This window comes from Strix aluco, chromosome 4, assembly GCF_031877795.1.
Source record: "Strix aluco isolate bStrAlu1 chromosome 4, bStrAlu1.hap1, whole genome shotgun sequence".
Taxonomy (NCBI): domain Eukaryota; kingdom Metazoa; phylum Chordata; class Aves; order Strigiformes; family Strigidae; genus Strix; species Strix aluco.
The window spans coordinates 97819290-97837256 of record NC_133934.1 but is presented as its reverse complement, the minus strand read 5'-3'; the positions used below and the strand labels follow the sequence as shown (position 1 = coordinate 97837256).

Sequence of the window (17967 nt, the reverse complement as noted above, 5' to 3'; positions counted from 1 at the left end):
ATGAATTTGAGTTGCTTTTGTCACTGTTTGTGATTTTTCAGATGGTAAGAAATTAATCACTTAGTTCAAATATTTTTTAATGCTTTTTCTGCAAGTTTCACATTTGATGCATGATTTGGCAAGTCCTCTGAAGTTTGGGTTCTTAAAGATACAGCCTTCTATCCAAAAAGCTTGAGAACCCTATTCCATGCTACTAAAATGCAAAGAAGAAATAGAAAATTACTGGGAGGGAGACAAAAAAAAAGGACATAAAGTAATTCATAGTTTAATTTCATACAAAAGTGGTAAGCAAAATGTAGCCTCACTATCCAAGTCTTCAAAAGATCCAGTTCAGTAAATATGGCTCTTTCAGACCTCTTTAGAAAGATTTATCCATCAGCTGTCATTCTTCTCTTAAGCAGGATACACAAAGATTCAGTGCTGCCAGCACCTGATATACACGTCTAAGAGACTTCAATGCCTTTTCTTTGAGATAACTTGAAGAAAGAGCACAAAACCAAAACAAGAGTATCAGAGTGCTTCACATGGCTTTTTTCTTTTTTGATATTTGGGCTCTTAATGCTAGCATTTTTGAACTTGACTGGGGAAAGTGGAGAAGAGACCACTCAAGTCATTGCTACATCTGTGGGTATTATGTGATCATTTAAAGGCTCCAAAAATCTGTGGATCCCGTTTGTTCTGTTACACAACTATAAGCAGATCTAACACTGCAGAAACCAGTGCAACTACAGTAGCAAATCACCAGTATGGGGGAAATCAGAAGTGAGTGCTACAAGTGACAGGCTTTTATGTTGCAAAGCAATGTCATCTCCTGCAAATTTTTAAGTCGGAAGAAGGGAATGAAGAGCAAAAAGCAATGAGCTTCAGGTCCTAAAAACTGATGATCAAAGAGGCAATAGATCACAGGTGAAAATCAGTTTGGAACTGTGCAGTCCTATATACCAGGTGCTTCAGCTCTAGGAGGACAAACATGAGCTCAGGGTAAATCAGCACCTCAAAAGTATGTTCTTAAACTGCCTGGGGACACCCTTGCTTGGTCAGAGATCACATATAGTCTGACTTCTGTATTTGAAACTTCTGAAAATAGGAATTTCCTTTAATAAAAGCCAGAACACTACAGCCAGCTCACTGAGAACATTATACCAGGTAAACTGCAATTAGCTGGTATAGACAGCTGAACCTGGCAATCCTCCTTCAGCAACCACCCACCCCCAGCTGACATGCGGCCTAAAAACAGAGCACACAGAAGCTGTAGCCATCCTGCTCACTTTTAAAGTATTAAGAATTTCCTGGAGTACTTTCACAGGTGGGCTCTCATTGCTCTAGAAGTTTTGCTGTTTCCCCACTTCTCTGCCCGGAGTGAAGATGCTTTCCCAGGGCACTGAAGATCTTCTTCAGGCAGGAGGTAGCCTCCCATCCATAACCTGCAAGCTGTGCAGCTCGGTGATGTGAGGTTAGCCCACAGAGTCGGTCAGGCAGGGCCTTCCAGCCATGTCAAGAACAACACAGCACTCGCAACAGACTGTCCTCTAGGCAGTCTTTGGACATTTGTTTACCTCTCAGCTTCCTCTCCTTTACCTGGCAGCTTCTTATCAAATGCCTTCTCACAAGCCAAAAACATGAGACAGTTTCTATCAGAATTATCATTGCTGACATTCCCTAGATAATCACTAACCTGGCTGAACTGAAGAAAACAGGTAACAAAGGAGAAGAAGGGGATCATTGACTTTTTGTTTTGTTTTGCTGATAAAAGTTGTGACAACTGATAGCTAACCCATTCCCATAGCCAATTTTGATCAAGATCATATTGAATGAAATATTACAGGTTAAATTCAGAAGCAAGAGCTGGGTTCTTTGTTTCGGGTTTGTTTTGATTTTAAGTAAATACCACATTCTTTTCTTCCTCCAGTTCCCAATTCTTGCCAGGCCATGTTCCCTCATTTGAAGTGATTTGCAGTTTCCGAAGAACATACCACTGTGGAGATCTGAATACGTACACAGTTATGTTTCCTTGTTACTATGCACTGCTCCTAAAGGAGGTCCTTGTATCATTGATGTTGCTATCCCTGATGTTGTACACATGTGGAAGATATCTTCAGTTACCAGTACAGTATTTGTGAAGAAAGAGAAAGCACATTAGCCAACCTTAACGAAAAAAAAAAATATGAAGGGAAAACTAATGTTCACCACATGCACTGCCTTGAGAATTCAGATGAACTTTCTGTGTTTCACTTCTTTTGGTTTGAAAAAATGTCTAAGCCATGATTTTAAATCTTTTGCAAACTCCCCTGCTTTAATTTATTAATGTAGAATGACTGCATGAGAGCACTGTTTTAACCTTAAACTGGAATAATAAAATCCCTACACAGTACCAGATATGTTTAATTTCAGCTTTTATTGGGCTATTATTCCAGGGGATCCCAAGAACATCTGATTGAAGTTACCTTAAAAATTCTGCATTTAAATTAGATACGGAACCAAATAAACTCCACTGAACACAACCACCTTGAACTTGTGGAAATTCAGATCTAGATCCAGGCTTTGCAGCTGGATTCCATCCCGAGTTTAAATGCAACTCAGAATCAAAGAGTGTTATGGCTGCACACACAGTTTACAGGAAATATTCAATTCAACGTTTTTCGTAGGTGTTCTATCCTTTAATTACTCCCAAATTTCTGCCCAACTCTTCATACCCATACCTAAATTCAGACTCTTACTTTCTTTCTGAACTGACTAAAGCCTTAGCAGACACATCACTTCACTACAGAATAAACATCATGGCACTGATATGAATCCAAAACTCTGAACAACTGTTTCACATCTAAGTAATTGCACCAGCAGTAGTGGGGTTGCCTCCTTGTTTATATGGGGGAAGGGCAGTTGGAATCACAGCCCGTGACTTTATCATACAACATGAAAAGCCTTTGGGCTATCCTCTCAGCTGGGATAAATAAGCAGAGCTCTATTGGTTTCTGGGTGAATGAGATTATAATTCGAATCAGAAGCGTGGTGTTTGTTTATACCATAACAAAGTATCACAGAAGTGTGTATCATAAGCCTTAAAGCACTGAGCTCAAGGACAGCAAAACCCATGAGCCTGAGCTTAGGTTTCAGTGACTCCAGTGAAGTTATGCCTATTTATTTCGGGATAGCAGTGCTGATGTGCACCAGCTGAGAATCTGGCTCTTTAACTCCTGGATGACAGCAGAAATCATCTACAGGGGGAGGGAATCTACTTGAGTACAGAGCTGTACCACTGATAAATGGGTATCAGCCATCTCTTAAACAGGCAGGCCTGTTTCTTCCAAAAGCAAAACTACAGAATTAATAAACACATGTAAAAGAATACAAAGGATGTATTTCCTTAAGAAATTTCAAGTGTGTATACTATGCTTCACATTCCAGTACAAAGGATTTTGATCTTGAGTAACACTTAACCAGTTACTCATTTTATGTGCTTGCACATACAGCCCTTGTGATTCAAAACAAACTCCTGCATAAAATGCCTTTCAGAACAACCCATCCGTTCAGTTAACTTGACAGCCTATGCTCAGGTAAAAACAAAACTACCCTCTCTTCCACAAGCCCATAAAATCCCCAAACCAGCCAGCAGAAATAAACTCAAAGGACAGTTTCTCCTGGTACCACATCCACACTGTTCATCCCAGTGGGAGATGATACAGTATGTAACATTGCTATGTTTCACAATAATTATGCAAGAGAAATCACATGTGGCATAAACAGAATGTATAACAAAGAGCAGCAGTGTATGTTCAAATAAACCACTGGTTATGTCAAAACTAATAACTTGTTTACTGTAGTGGACTCCATAAGTTAACAGGTCCAATAAGCCTAACGACTTTATTACTCGCTCCTCTTTTTTTGGTCTTCATTGAAGCTGGAGCTGATTTTTTTCAGGAATCATTATGTTTATGCAATCCAAGCATATTGTTATTTGTTACTCTCTGCATGATCATTTTGGCATTCTTATGAGAGAAGATGATGATGGTTCTGTCTAAATGTTGGGGAGGATTATCACTGACATGGGAAGTTATTAGGTTTGATGCAATATAGAGAACATTCACAGTCAGAAAACAGCATCTTTCATTTTTAGGAATGGAGGTAATTGTGCTTTGTGACAGTGCACATCCTTAAGATGTTATGTATCATTGCGTACTTAAAAAAGCAGTACACTTTTCATTGATCTTTCAATTTCATTTTGATTTAAAATGCAGATCTTTCTCTCCATTGAAATCTTAGCATTTTTATTTTAAAATGTATTGGAAAAAATCCATTTCAGACATATGCAGCACCATAAATTACTTTTTGTGGTTGAAACAGTATTCGCTTATGTCATGGGTTGAACATCCTCCTTTATTAGAATGCTATTTATTGCCACCAGCTGCAGCGCTTAGCTAGGAAAGTTCTTGACACCAGCGATTGCTTTTCAGCACCAATGCTTCCGGCTGCTAACAGGGGCTTCTACTGCCAAATGCAGCCACCCCTCTTAAACTGTTCCTTCTGGTATACAGACAGCTCCTGTCATTGTTACCCAGTGCAGGAGCTGGGGAAAGGGGATCAGATCTGAACCCACTGCTATGTAATCTCTTTAGCTATAAATCTCCTATAACTTTAAAAGGCCTTGCCAAATACCTCTAGCTTGAAAGCTGTCAGATGTGCTCAGGAAATCTACCCATCAGTAATGGATTTTTTTCAGAATTAAGATGCGAGTTCATCTTGTGAGCAAAGGACATTTCATGTAACTAGCCTCAGATTTACTAAAAGCAACAGGACCTCCGTATACATCAGCTACGTAGCCACTGGTCTCTATTTTATCAGATTTTAAAGCAGGGAGAAACCAGACAAAGGTAATTACTCTTCTTCTATTAAGGGCTGTTATTACTCCTGCATGAACAGTTAGCACTGCTATTTTCTTTTGCCTGTGCCTATAGCAGCCAGGAAAAGTAAGCAGGAGGAGTATAAAAGTGGCAGTGTCAACAGATGTCCTACTGAACAGTAAGTGTACCTTACACAGTAAATCTTCAAAGCAGTAGCATGTGTGCTGCTCCCATGTATGCAAATCCTGTTATTTTATTGATATCGTTTGCACACATGCCTTCTTCACAGCTGAACCCTTGAAAAGCCATTGCATATAATTGGGCTCAACTAAGCAACAGAGGCAATCAGTGACAGGAGGAGACTGAACTCTTTTAACATGGAAAGAATTCCTTTCCTCCCTCAGAAGAGAAACACCCAGTAGGTCAAAGAGGAAGGTTTCTCTGCAGTATAGCACAGACAAGCCTGTTATACAGATGCCTGAACCACTGGAATCTAGAATTAAAAAAAAAAAAGAGTCAAGCCCTGAGCCTTCATGAACACCATTTTTCCCTTTGATTAGATAAAAGAATGAGCAAATATACATATTTTTGTCTATAGGCATGTTTAAAAATCCTAAAGCATTCAAACTAGAGTCTCTGCAGAGTTAGGCTCTGCCACACAAGATAACTTAACTGGCAAACATTCTGAAGAGTTTTTTTACTCACCATGAAAACTGATAAAAGTAGGTGATCTATTCATCTTACAGACAGATTACAAAAAATAATCATCCTTGTGCTCATAATGAAATTCCTTTACAGATTCAGAGAGTACAAGAGACATCTGAAAGTTGGAGTTATTTATGGGTCAAAATATTTCTTATCTTGTCCCTGCAAATAACCCAAAACAGTTGTTAGCAAATTACTTTCTCCTTCATATCTTTTAACTGGAGATAAGTATATGTTTCCTCTAAATGACTCATAAAAATAAACTGGGACAACAGTTTGACTGTAAGTGTTATGTGTGACTGAGCAGCCTTCATAAAAATTACTATTTTTGTTTCGTCTACATTCTCCTTGGGCCAGAGTCTGGGCTGTACTCTGCCCTACACACTACACCCTAATATAAAGCCAGTATCCATTTCCCCACCACTGGAGGAGGTCTGCTCCATTACACCAATCCTATTCTAGCCTTTTCTTTGGGAAGTACAAGACAACAGATACAATAATGTAACGTCATGAAGAACGGGTCCCTTAAACAACTCCTCTCCTCTGTTCCAGCTGGACTTCTGCCAATTCAAATGGATGAGTGAGGGCCAACAGACATATTAGTGCAACCCTGTATTTAAAGCTAAATTATCCCCTGGATGACCCTAGAGTCAATTTATGGGTGTAGAGACTAATGTACAATAGAGTTCAGAAAGACTCTAAAGCCTAGCTTTGGAAATGCCTTGACACGTGCCACTGGGGGGACACCACAGCGGGGCAGCAGGAGAGGGAATGGATAAAATATATATGTGCTCATTTTCTGTGTTTGTGCAGTGTCCTATTCTATGGGTTTTTTTAATTTCTTTTTGCCCCTTTGTGACTTAAAAAAAAAAAAAAGATAGAGAAAGCCTCTCTAAGTTCCCATTATACCAATGAAAATGCAGTCAACTGATTTTAATTCTTACTACTGTTTAGAACAGTAATTTATCTCTGCAGACAAGTTGTCCCCTAAGGAGTTCAGCAGTTCAGCAGTATAACTCTTCCTCGTCCCTACAGATGCAAGAAATATCTGGTTGCATGGTGCACAAGCATCCTCCATGTTAGCCCTCTTAATTCCCCTTTCCTAGAGGTCTTCCTGCATGAAGACACCACCAACTTCCCCACATATGATTTTCTGTGTTGTGGGGTAAGCAAGTCAAGCAAGTCAGCAGAAAGAAAATACATATGAGTATTTGTTCCCTATTCCTTTCTTGCGCCTGGGAATCTTAAAAGAACAGGCAGAAGAAGTGTCCAAAATGCAGGTTACATGGCAGTAAACTTTGCAGGATGTTATTCTTGGTTTCCACAAATTTGCTTTGTTGGAAGTTCTGAGCAATTTTTGTAATCCTTCCTTCATGTAGAGGAACCCTCCTCAGTATCTGATCAGGATTGGGCTTTTCCCAAGTTGCCCTTATCAATATAAAGTTTCATTCTCACTGCTTTAATTTTTATCTCACTTCATAATTATCAATTGACTTAAACTACCATGGACAGCTGATAAGCTTTAATCAGTTCTCCTGACTCTCCCCGTAATATAATTTCAGAAACAACTCAGATTTTCAGAGCAAGTTGATCACAAAAACAAGACCACCAAAAACTTTTGAATAACAAAAAAGGCATGCAGATGCAGCAACACCCTCATTTTATGCAATTTTTCTTTTCCTTCAGACAAGTAGAACCATGGATGACATTTTTGTGCCCAAGTCTCTTAAATGTGTCTTGAAACAAAAGTTTTTTAAGACAACAAGCATGTAGCCCAGAGTGGATAGCAAGTAACTGTTGAAACTGGAAGAAGGGAGGGGGGGGGGGGAAAAAAAAAGGAATAAAAACCAAAGTGAGTTTAGTACATTTTACTGTAATTTCAATAAGTTTAGTTATGACAACCAGAGCTCTCTGTTGTCTGGTCATTAATCCTGCTTACTTTCCTGTTGAAGAGTTCACAGTTATCCACAGCTTTCCTTTCTATGTAATGCTTCCCCATATAAACACACTGCTTTAGCGTTTTATTACTCAAGGCTACTACTGTGCATTACAGTAGGTATCTGTACCTACTCTGTAGGAGTACGAGTTATACAAACATCAACACAAGATTCTGGTAAGGTAACACAAGTTACCAGGTAGTGACTTTTACGCCACTAACTGAAAGAGAGTCAGGTAGCAGTAACAGTCTTCAGAGCCATTGAATTACAAGCCAAAACCCCTCAATGATCTCTGAGTTAAATGCAAGCAACAGTGGGATGAAAGGCTATTGTGGGTGCTTCCCCATAAGCAACTGATCAGTGTGGCAAGCAGGACCACCTTCCTGCGTTTGTTCCTTTGAACACAATTATTCCCACAAGCAGCAATAATCAAGGATGGCACCTGACCACTGTATAAAAAAACTTCTATCCCATTCATACCACTAGATCAATTGCACCAGAAGTTACAAGGGTTTCATTTAAATAACTACACCACCAATTTGCATATTGAGCAGCATACAACTCTGAAGCAGTGACATGTTCAGCTACTTTATACAGGTCATATTTATGCTGGTGTTTCCAAAAGCAGAGAAGTAGGGCAAGCTTTTCAAACTTGGCTGCCTGAAGCAATCTATCTATCCACCTATCCAAGAAGCTTAACTGAGCAGCCTAATTTTTAGATGCAAACATTCAAACCTCCCATTAAGCCACTGTCAGAGACTTTCCAGAATCTTTTGCACTGGCCTATATTTAGCATATCTATAACTAGTCCTAAAAATGAAGCACAGGGGCAATTTGAAACCAATGGCTGGATTTTCAGTAGTAACACAGAGGGATGTACTTCAGGTTTCGGTTGCCTAATTTGAGGGAGTAAAAGGGTCACATTTTCATCAGTGCTCAGCATGTACTTTGAAAAATATTAAGCGTTATCTGGGTGCTTTAACAACGAAAGAGACACATTGAAGCAAAACAAGTTCCTGCTTACTATAACTACCTTTGCTCAAGTTCACCTGGGGATGGAAAGTTTGTTCAACTGCTTTGTGACAAGCACATCAGTGTGGCAGACAGACCACAGTCACATGCTGTTGAAACCTCATGGTTACAGACACGCTAATAAGGGCAAGAGCAGTCCAAGCCTTAAATAACCCAAACCAAATAAAACCATATAACATACAGGTAAGACCTATTCTTTCACACTGTAGAATCCAAAACAAATTTTTGCACCCATGGGAACTAATAAACTTCCATAATCAGGCAATATGGACAACTGCCTGAGTGGATGATCAGTTGTCCTAAGAAAATCATCCTGCAAAGGTTATTTTGCATAGAGCCGAGAAAGAAACAAAAATAAATAAAGAAATAAAAATAGTCAAGCAAATGGTAGGACTTTAGTAGAAAACACAGTTTTGGTATATTTATGAAAGACCCAAATAAGCAAGGGCAACAGATACATCCAGGCACTACTCAGGAATTGCAAGATGGTTTTTGGCAGAAAAATGTATAGATGTTTTACTTGGATGCAACTGGAAACTGAAAACTAAATGCATGCAATAATACAACAGACCATCTGAATACTCTTTGGGACTTCAAACTTATCTATTGAAAAACTTTTGTTCAAAAAGCATTCCACAAAAATGGACTGCAGCATCAAAGTAAGAACACCATGTAGGATTTAATGTGAAGAAGTACAAGTCAGTGTTAATGGGAAAGAGAGACCATATTACAGATGCCGGTAGCCAAAACCAACAAGCTTGCTTTCACTAGATCTCAAAGAATAATTTTTAAATTTAAGTACTGGCATTATAGAAAGCCACAAAAAAAAAAAAAAAAAAAAAAAGAAAAAAAAAGACTCCCAGGGCTGGAAGTGAGAACATATTTAATCTCCAGGCAGAATACTAAATCCGTTCCAAAGCTAAGTTACTAGAAGTCTTCCATTGTCTCCGATCTCTTTTTTTCCATTCTATTTCCCTCCTATTTTCAAAGTGGGTGAGCAGGTATCTTCCACATAACTCCAAGCACTAGAAATATACAACATATACATTTATGAATCTCATAAATATAAAATTCAATGCTCTCTAAAGAACTATATTTAATGCACATCACGCTGCTGAAGTAAATTAAGCATAGTTTCAATTAACACTTACACTTTAATCCCACCTCTCCAATATTCAATATTCTTCTGGGGAAAAAAAAAAAAAAAAAAAAGGAAAAATGCTTTTACAATTTCTCTAAATGCTATACCCATATTCTAGTAGTCAAAAAACATTATAATTGTTATTTTGCGAATATTACTATGCTGTAAGAAAAGCATGGCAGATATTAAGGATTAACCTGATCTTCTATTAGCTAAACCAGAAACAGTTAGCTGCAGTACCTTAGTAATACAAATATGACATAAGATTTTATGTCTTGGGGCAAACTTGTGCTAGATTTTTATTTAAACAAAAGGATTTTTTTGATCAGTCTGAGAATGCAAATGGTTCTTTAGAAAGCAAAGTTCTATCGGTGTACTTGAAAGTGTCCATTAACAATCATAAGCTAGAAGCCCACCAGGCTTTGTTAGAGTTGCAAATCACAAGCCAGTCTGATGCCCAACTTATTGTTTCTAAAAACTTTAGGAAAAACAAATAGCTGAAGGCATCAATGAAATACAAGAATATGCTCCAAGTCAAACCCTTTCAATAGGGTATCTCAATTCAAAGGTACAAGGAACACATTAGCAAGAGTAAAACAATTTTCTTCTCAGCATACAAATGTATACTTTAAGCCAACTAAGAAATGGGAAACCCTTTTAATTTGCCTCACACAGATATTTCCTCACTTTTCCTAATCTGGTGAATACTCCAAGTGCAGTATCATGCAGTCCATGCATTTCTGTTTCTATGAGTAGTGCATTAGTTAAGAGACTTCCTTCAGACTAGCCCCAACAACTTCTCTAGCTTACTACTAGAGTAGCTTATCTAAATGGTTTACTAAGTCCTAACCAGGGACACCACTTGAGATGTCTTTGTAGAAACAAGAGCAAATTAGGGGCTCCACACTAAAGCACATGCATGCACCAACCAAATCCAGAACACAGCTGATTGGTGTTTGCCACCTCACACCCTACAGGCTATGCTTACCTTAGTGCCAAGACCAGCTGAAAACTGCCTAGCAGCAAGCAGCGTGGGTGGGATTTCCTCTTGATCTTTAAAGCAAATTGTCTGCTGCACTTCCAGGCTGTTTACTGCTGCTGCAGGAAAAAATGAGATTTCCTTGTAAAAGTCTTTCTCCATAAGAACCAAGGCCTGCGTGAGTATCAACTGTCTGCTGAGAGCTGCAAACAGGCATGTGTTAATTGCTTAATTGTCTGCTCTTATATTGCTGGGGGGAGATTGCCCTGCGTTAGCATTTTATAAGATCAGGCCCAAAGGCTGCTGCAATAACTAAGGAAAAAGAGAGTCCTTAAGAAAAGCCCTCTTCAGCCAGAGCAAAGAACTATTTACACCAACCTCTCTGAGTAGCTAATAGTGTGTATTTGGGGGAAAAGCATAGGAATGGAAGAAGCGCCTCATAAAACTTCTTCCAGTACAGTCCCTCGAGCTTTTTGTAGCTTTAGGAACCTCCTGAAGTAGAAGGAATAGACCCTTCTCCATGCTTAAATCTTTAAGGTTAAAAAGCAGGAGGTAGCAGACCTGCTTTCAATAATACCAATGCACAAAGGCTTGTATCCACCATATACTGTGAACCTGACAACTATTTACAGCCATTTAGAGGAATGAGTGAACCTATTGCCAACATGGGCTAGAAGAGTGTGTGATAAATGCAGAGGAAAATTTAACATTTCGATCTCAATTATTAGAGAAAACAGTACTTCATCCATCAAATTTACATCTGCCCTATCGGGGTATTTGCCAGCATAGTTCTGTGCTATGTAAGCAGAACAACAAAAAGACAGTAGCTCCAGGAACTTTGCAATAGGCTTCTACTGTGACTATATGCATAGGTGTGCTTAGCACAGAAGAGATTTTACTGCCATGTAACTCTAGCTAGTCCTAAGCATCAATCAGGCATGACAAGTTACTGCATAAGATCAGGTTGTTCTTGCTAGTGCATGTTTCCATGAGCTTAAGAATTTCACCATTGCGGAAAGAACAAAATGGCTGGGATTGGGCTGCGGTGGGTGACAGTGCAGCCTGCTGTCATCTCTGGTACATGGTATACTCTGTGATATGTGCTTGGCTCCCTGCAGTATGGAGCAATACGCTGATATGAGTAGTAAGTTCACTATTTTTTTAGTAAGAATTGTTTAGCACTGTGTTGTATCCTATTAGAAAGCAAAACCACTGTATTTAACCATGAATATGCAAGGGAGTTAATTTAAAATTCCCTTACTGTACACATCACATATTATTTTTTCAGTTAAACTGATTCAGTATTGGAATACAGCATAACTACGTTTCCTTGAGTACTCTCATAGGCAGTTGAACATCTGGAGGTAAAAAAAGCAACAATAGAAAAGAAGAGATGCCATAGAGGTTCTTCATATCAAGCTGAACAAAATTCCATACTCCCTACATGCTGCTTGAAAGTGGATATAAAATATCTCTGAGAAAGGAGCCATAGAACTTGAGACCATCAAGATAGAACAAGGGTTTATGAAAATGTATAAATATATTCAGGGGGAATTCTAGGGTGCTGTTACTGCCATCTGCAAGATGTGTTTCTCTTCTGGGTTCCAACTTCTGTTGCTTTTAGCGTAAAGTGAATATTACATTTTTGCTGCTACTTACACCATATGCATCTCAAAGGTTTGCTTATTCTTAATTAAAATTAGATTAATGAAATTCCTCTTCAGATTTTTTAGTGTCTTCAAAAACTTTCTGTTTTCAGTAAGAGGTCTACACCAGAATAGAAGTGGGAAAGAGTGTAGGGAATGTAGGGAAGCAGGGAGAAGGAAAATAAAAAAGGAGTTATCTGAATAGACTCCATGTCGTACCAGCTTAAAAGCAATGAAGCATTTGCCAGTTATTCCTGTGGTCCACAATCACTTCTCAAAGCTGTAACTTATATTCATTTTTTACATATTTTACACATAAAGTAAAGCTGCCTCAAGCACTGTTGGCTTGTACAAGTTGGTCTTGCTCAGCACATCGCAGAGGGTCTCAGCGACCTTGGTTGAATCACAAGGGTGAAGTTTTTGCAGTGATGAACTGTTTTGGAAGGGAATAAAAGTCCTGAGTGAGCATTTTTACAGTGTCAAACACCATTCTGTCCCTTCTCATCTTCCTCTCTTAATGGGGATGGTTAGTGTAATCATACTTACGGCTGTTACTTCCTGTGCACTTACCCATACGTAGGTGCTTGTATATAAATGTAAATAAACCTGAGGTCTGCTCTTACCTGAGTTGGCCTCGGGAGTGTTTTCAGAATCAAAATAGTGTGTGAAATGCAGGAGTTTGCTTCTTTCTTAAAAGTTCCATGCAGAATTGCCATGGTACAGCAGCCAGTGTACAGTTCTCGCATACCTAATACATTTTGTCTGACTGTCTCATCGTATTTCATGAACATTAATGAATTAAGTTTCAGGAAGGAGCCATGTAAAGACTGTAATGATTAGTGTCATTTAAGGGATGATTTGTGTAAAAAGAAGCTAGTGATGTAGCCAAGTTTATTCAGCTGTCAGTGGCAAAACGAGACATAAAACCTCGGAGTCCTAACTCACAGGTGATCATTCAGATCACAAGCTCCTCTGTGCTGTTGCAGACCTAGCACTTCGTTACCTGTTTTCTGTAATACATTTAGGCATACGTACAGTTAAATGAAGTACTTTCATGCTGGCTTCAATCTTGATATTTCATTTCTAAGATTCAAACCAAGTAGTTACCCATGTCTTCTGGACATGTATATTGGCATCAGTATCTGAAGATGCATTAGCAGAAAATCATTAACTCAAATAGCAGCAGAAAGCTATGAATGCTAGAAGGGAATACTGGTTTGCTATTGTTCCCATATATCCAGATGTTTTCTATGCCTCATGCATTGGGACTAATTGTGACAAGATTATGAGAATGTCTGGCCAAATTCTGCTGTGAAGTAAAGTGAAATGGTTTGCACCTTTATGTCAAAGCTAAACTCACTTTTGATTGGGGACTGTCACTGTACCTTTGTATCATTAACAGTTGGGAGCTTCCCATGCCCTATTCTTGTATATATGATATCACATTACAGAAATGACTAAAGCCCCACATTTATAAAGAGGGACAGTGTAAAATAAGTTTAGATAACACCTCCTCACCACTACAGAAGCCTTCTGGAATGCAGAGAACCCATGACGAAAGAAGAAAATGAGTGTTAAATGAGGTGTACCTAAGGAACAGTGTTGCATTATGGTCAGCTCCTCTAGTGGCCGTTGTCCAACGAATGGATTGTTTGCACTGTTGCATCCATGAAAGAAAGTGGTTGGTTCAACTAGCTGTGTAACTCCATTCTTGCTCTTCAAATTCTGCAGCCTTGAAAGGCAGTTGGCCTGGGTATAAAAATACAGTGCTTGGCTCAGTTTATTTTTTTAATTTAAATGGACTCAGGACATGTATTATCTCCTAGGATAGAGGCACAGTGGCTGATGAGAGTGAATGTCTTGGTTTCCTTAAAGTTCTTCTGCAGGTGGGGTACAGTTGCCATCCTTTGATTGCCAGGAAAGAAATAAGGGCTTTGGTTCCTAGACTCAGGACAATGCCTGCAGTATGGATGGATAACAGGAGGATTTGCTGGAGCCCTATTTCATACCAGCTCTTCAGAACTTTTTGCTTGGTTCACATGCACTTTTCAGCAGCGTTATCCTTAGTCCCCAAGACAAGAAGCATGTGGGAGTGTGGAGGAAATGTATATGTTCTTCCTGGCCCTCCGTTGAACAGAGCCCAAATTCCTTGCTGTAGGAGGGCTATGATGTTCAGCACTGGAAGAAAGGGTTCTGGCAGACACAGCCAACTGGGAAGAGAGTGATCCACATGCAGAGTTCCTTCCAAAGATGAATCAGGGTGAAATGATTTTACATGTTCTTTCATTGTCCTTCCCACCTTGTAAACATTCCTACAGTCTGTCTGTAAGCCCTGCATAAAGAAGTGCTAATATCCATATGTCAGTACTGGAAATGTTTTCTCCCACACCTAAAGAGCCAAGTTCATCCCGTATGTAATTCCACTCACTTTAATAGCTTTGCAGGAGGAAGGATACCAGCCCAGTAAGTCCACCCAAAAGCTGCAGATTCTGCTGAAAACAGCTGCGTGCCTTGTGAGTAGAATGAATCACCACAGACCTCAGTTTCTCAGACCTTTGTAATAGATTCCTCTTCACTCTGTATGCAATTCTGCCTGCAAATCTCTGAATTATCTGGACACCAGCTGCTTGAAAGTCTTGAAAGCCCCATTATAGGAGATAAGGACAGCAGAGCAGCCCTTGCTCTCAGTTCTTAATCTATGTCCATCGAATGAGTATCTGCGCTGTATTTATATTGTATTTATCCTACTGCAAGGCATTTCTTGATTAGTTGCAACATCCAGGAAGGATTTTTATTCTTTCAGATACATTTCTTGATTTTTCAGAAGGGAGGAATTAATATTCACCTTTCTTTGCTCTGTCAGTCACAAACAAGAACTAGGATGTAGGTCAGGGTGAACCAATGCACCTAGAGGTATTAAATTACTTCAGTGTCTGATCAGTAAATCTTGATCCTATGGTCAGAAAAAGCTGCATGCCAGCTTTACAGTAAAAATGGACCAGCAGGGAGTTTCAGAGAAGCTAGGGGAAAAATTTTCATAGAATCATGTAGGAATGTTATTTAACAAATTCTCTTCTATTACAATGATTCTGTGACCCTGGTGGTGCCTTCCAGTCTTATGTTCCTATAAATACCTTGCTTAAGAACTAATTCCTCTTGACAATCTGACAGAGCTTCAGCTCACAATAGAGCATGTCACCAGTTAGTTTATCTTATGGCTAACCTTAGCATTTGATTTTTGTTTTCTGTTACTGTGTTATTCTGGACAGCAAGATACTGGTTTTAATATAACTGTTGAGAATTTTTACTTAATGAATAAATAAACTTTCAGCTCCTTCAGCAACAGATGCTCTAAATTAAAAGATCTGAACGTAACATTCATATTCTTTAAGCAAATGGTGCATTCTAGAATCCTAAGTTATAAATGTAATTATAAATCTGTACAAAGTCCAGTTAAAAGAATCTGCTTGGACAGAAGTTCACCCTTACAAGAAGTAGGGCTTTTTTGAAGAGGGCTTTAAACTCAAGTTGCCAGGGGAGGGGAACCTCAATCCATCCCACTCCTATCAGTTTGACACCAGTGCCAGCATTAGATGCCCAGAGCCCAGAGAAGGGTCACAGGTCAGCAGGAGAGCACCCAAAGAGCACCAGGCAGTAAGTCAGCTTCATCCATGGGCCCACCTTAAAAGTCTCTTTGCAAACCCACGTAGCATGGGGAATAAACAAGAGGAGCTAGAGATGTGTGCACACCTGCAGGGCTATGATCTTACTGGCATCACAGAGACCTGGTGGGATGGCTCCTATGACTGGGGTGTAGGAATGGAAGGATACAAGGTCTTTAGGAAGGACAGGCAGGGGAGACAAGGATGCCTCTATGTCAGTGACCAGCTGGAGTGCATGGAGCTCTGCCTGGGGAGGGATGAGGAGCTGACCGAAAGTTTATGGGTCAGGATTAAAGGGAAGGCAGGGACAGGAGACGTTATAGTGCGGGTCTGCTACAGGCCACCCAACCAGGAAGACTGAGTGGATGAGGCCCTCTATAGATAGAGAGGAGCAACCTCATGTTCACAAGCCCTGGTCCTCATGGGGGACTTCAAACCACCCAATATCTGTTGGAGGGAAAACACGGCAGTACACAAGCAATCCAGAAGGTTCCTGGAATGCACTAATGGTAACTTCCTTCTGCAAGTGATAGAGGAGCCAACAAGGAGAGGTGTTGTGCTGGACCTTGTTCTCACCAACAAGGAGGGGCTGGTGGGGAGTGTAAAGCTCAAGGGCAGCCTTGGCTGCAGTGACCATGAAACGATGGAGTTCAAGATCCTTAGGTCAGCGAGGAGGGCGCACAGCAAGCTGGCTACCCTGGACTTCAGGAGAGGAGACTCTGCCGTCTCCAGGGATCTGCTGGAGGAAAGGCAGGTCCAAGAAAGCTGGTTAATATTCAAGGATCACCTCCTCCAAGCTCAGGAGTGATGCATCTCATCAAAGAGGAAGTCGGGCAAAATCACCAGGAAGCTTGCATGGACGAACAAGGAGCTCCTGGTCAAGCTCAAACACAAAAGGGAAGCCTACAGAGGCTGGAAACAAAGACAGGTAGCCTGGGAGGAATACAGAGAAATTGTCCAAGCAGCCAGGGATCAGGTTAGGAAGGCCAAAGCCCTGATAGAATTAAATCTGGCCAGGGACATCAAGGACAACAAGAAAACCTTCTATAGGTATGTCGGTGATAAAAGGAAGACTAGGGAAAATGTGGGCCCTCTCTGGAAGGATACAGGAGACCTGGTTACCAAGAACATGGAGAAGGCTGAAGTACTCAATGACTTTTTTGCCTCAATCTTCACCAACAAGTGCTCCAGCCACACCGCCCAGGATGCAGAAAACAAAGGTGGGGACTGGGAGAATGAAGAACCACCCAGTGTAGGAGAAGCTCAGATTTGAAACCATCTAAGGAACCTGACGGTGCACAAGTCCATGGGACCTGATGAGATGTATCTGTGGGTCCTGAGGGAACAGGTGGATGAAGTGGCTAAGCCACTATCTGTCATATTTGAAAAGTTGTGGCAGTCCAGGGAAGTTCCCACTTACTGGAAAAGGGGAAACATAACCCCCAGTTTTTAAAAAGGGAAAAAAGGAAGACCCAGGAAAGTACAGGCCAGTCAGTCTCACCTCTGTGCCCACCGAGATCATGGAGCAGATCCTCCTGAAAACTATACCAAGGCATGTGGAAAATAAGAAGGTGATTGGTGACAGCCAACATGGCTTCACTAAGGGCAAATCATGCCTGACAAATTTGGTGGCCTTCTACAACGGGGTTACAACATTGGTGTATAAGGGAAGAGCAACTGCCGTCATCTACCTGGACTTGTGCAAAGCTTTTGGCACTGTCCTTCATGACATCCTTGTCTCTAAATTGGAGAAACATGGATTTGACAGGCAGACCACTCGGTGGACAAGGAATTGGCTGGATGGTCACACTCAAAGAGTTACAGTCAACAGCTCAACATGCAAGTAGAGAGCAGTGACGAGCGACATTCCTCAGGGGTTGGTAGTGGGACCAGCACTGTTTAACATCTTTGTCAGTGACATGGACAGTGGGATTGAGTGCACCCTCAGCAAGTTTGCTGACGACACCAAGCTGAGTGGTGCAGTCGACACGTGGGTTGGGGCAATCCCAAGCATAAATACAGGCTGG

General features: G+C 40.4%; 1 long non-coding RNA gene across 1 annotated transcript; it reads right to left on the bottom strand.

Annotated features, from left to right (window-relative positions):
• Positions 1-5548: 5548 nt before the first annotated feature.
• LOC141923405 (uncharacterized) lies at positions 5549-10753 on the bottom strand. Its single transcript, XR_012623287.1, has 3 exons — positions 10642-10753; positions 9664-9698; positions 5549-5705 (listed from the first exon to the last, which is right to left on the bottom strand). It is a non-coding gene; the product is annotated as an uncharacterized LOC141923405 (long non-coding RNA).
• Between the last annotated feature and the right edge of the window lie 7214 nt (positions 10754-17967).